Consider the following 2500-nt stretch of genomic DNA (forward strand, 5'->3'; position numbering starts at 1 on the left):
ATACATACCATTTCAAAAGTTGTTGCTCTTCCATTGTTTATTCAGAGAGTTCAGCTCCATTTTGTTATTAGATTATAGCAACTCCGAACGAGCGACAACTTGATCAGAATGACTTCGAGCAACGCAGAGATTTTCGGAAGGTAGGTTTGGGATTTGATCCGTTTGTTTTTGGACGTGTAAACACTGTCCCGTTTCTTCTCTAATGCGGACTATTTTTCTTTCCTTTGTGAATGCAGAGTGAGTTTTGTTCCCGATTTTTGTTATGGTGGAAACCTTTTTAAAGAATTCAATGGTAATGCGAAATGATGATGATGCAGTAATTGTGATATAACTGGTGATGATGGTAATAGTAACATTTATAATGATGACAGCAATAATGATGATGATAATCATGATTATACTGATGATAAAGCTAATAATGCTAATGGTAATAATGATGGGAATGGTAATGCTAATGCTGATAACGATGATAATGATAGTAGTATTGACAATAATAATACTTTTGGGAAGAAATTCGTTCGTTTAAAGTCTACGGACAAATATGCCCACTTTGAACTTACTTTTAAATATTGAACTTACTTTTTATAGCCAAACCTAGGAAAGAAGTTCTCCTTCGCATATTAATCCCGATCGTAAGGAAACAAACCTTTTTATTAAACATCTTGGCAACATTTTTTTTCATTCTTTATTTAATTTTACCTTTTTTTTCTAGCACAGAGGTTTAAATATTCAGAACTTTAATTAAAGGCGGTAATGAAGACTTGGGTGTGGTAATGAGAAAGCCTTAGAGGAAACTAATTTATACTTCCTCAGCAAAAGACAAAAGCTTAAATAAATGTCTAGTGTGAGATAGAATTTATTATTGTTGTTATCTTTTTGAAGTGTGGGAGGAAGGGGAGGGAGGGTGGCAGGGGTGGAGCGAATTAGAGGTACTATGACAGAGTGCGAATTAAGGCTGAGGGTGGGATGGGGAAAGATAGATAGATAGATAGAGAGAGAGAGAGAGAGAGAGAGAGAGAGAGAGAGAGAGAGAGAGAGAGAGAGAGAGAGAGAGAGAGAGAGAGAGAGAGAGAGAGAGAGAGAGAGAGAGAGGCGAGAGGAGAGTAGGAGGAGGGGGGGTAAGGAGTTTCTGAAATGTGAATAGAGTAAAGAGGGAAAGAGAAGGGGAGAGAGAGAGAGAGAGAGAGAGAGAGAGAGAGAGAGAGAGAGAGAGAGAGAGAGAGAGAGAGAGAGAGAGAGAGAGAGAGAGGAAAGAGAGAGAGAGAGAGAGAGAGAGAGGGAGAGAGAGAGAGAGAGAGAGAGAGAGAGGAGAGAGAGAGAGAGAGAGAGAGAGAGAGAGGAGAGAGAGAGAGAGAGAGAGAGAGAGAGAGAGAGAGAGAGAGAGAGAGAGAGAGAGAGAGAGAGAGGGAGAGAGATAAAAAAACAAAACAAAACCAAAAGCAACAAATGCTCATTAATAAAATGATGCAAACAACAACAGAACAACGAGAATCGCATAGCATAGAACACCAACTAAAGAAAAAAGAAAAAGAAAGAAAAAAAAAAAAAAAACACTTAGGTAAAACCGACCTCTTTCTTATTAACCTGCACAGGTGTTCTCGACGCAGGCTATAAAGGAGCGTACAGACCTGTCTTAACCGTGACCGTGTAATATCGCTCTAATATTTTGCATAACGCTGATGGGAAGCAGGTCGGGCGAGAAAGGCAATTGATCGCTGCAGTTTATTCATTTTAGCGTGAAGGGATGATGGGAAGAGAGGGGGGGGAAATTGTCGTTGTTGTTTTGTCTATTTGTTTGGTGTGTTTGTCACGTTAGTTTTTTTGTGTATTTGTTTGCTGTGTTTGTGTTTCCTTGTTTTGTTCATTATTTATTTTGTATTCTGTTGATTTTTTTCTTTTCCGATTTGTTTATTAAGAAATTGTACAATTTTAGTAAAATAATCTAAAGACGTTTTGCAAATACTGAATTCCTTTAAGCCTGATCTTTTGTTCAGAATATCTGCTTAATAATATCATCTGATGAAATACTGAATGAATTTTGGTTTTGAACTAAGCCTGCTGTGTGATTCGCTTGTAATAAGATATTATTACAAGCGAATTATTCATTCATAATTTCCATTCGTAATGAAGACTGGCAAGGAATGTACCTTCTGCCAAACTCCCATCATTCAGACATTAAAGTACTCTGAATGAACACGGATTTATTTTCAAAAAATTCTTCTCACATCATTTCTAGCTTTAATCTTTAATCTAAACCACGTTCTTTTTGGCAACTGCTTTCGAACAAATTATATATCTTTTAATATATATATGTACACACACACACACACACACACACACACATACACGCACACAGACACACACACAGACACACACACACACACATACACACAAACACACACACACACACACACACACACACACACACACACACACACACACACACACACACACACACACACACACACACACACATATATATATATATATATATATATAT

This window comes from Penaeus japonicus, unplaced genomic scaffold, assembly GCF_977035675.1.
Source record: "Penaeus japonicus unplaced genomic scaffold, GWHDUDI00000001_assembly GWHDUDI00000007, whole genome shotgun sequence".
NCBI classification, from domain to species: Eukaryota; Metazoa; Arthropoda; class Malacostraca; order Decapoda; family Penaeidae; genus Penaeus; species Penaeus japonicus.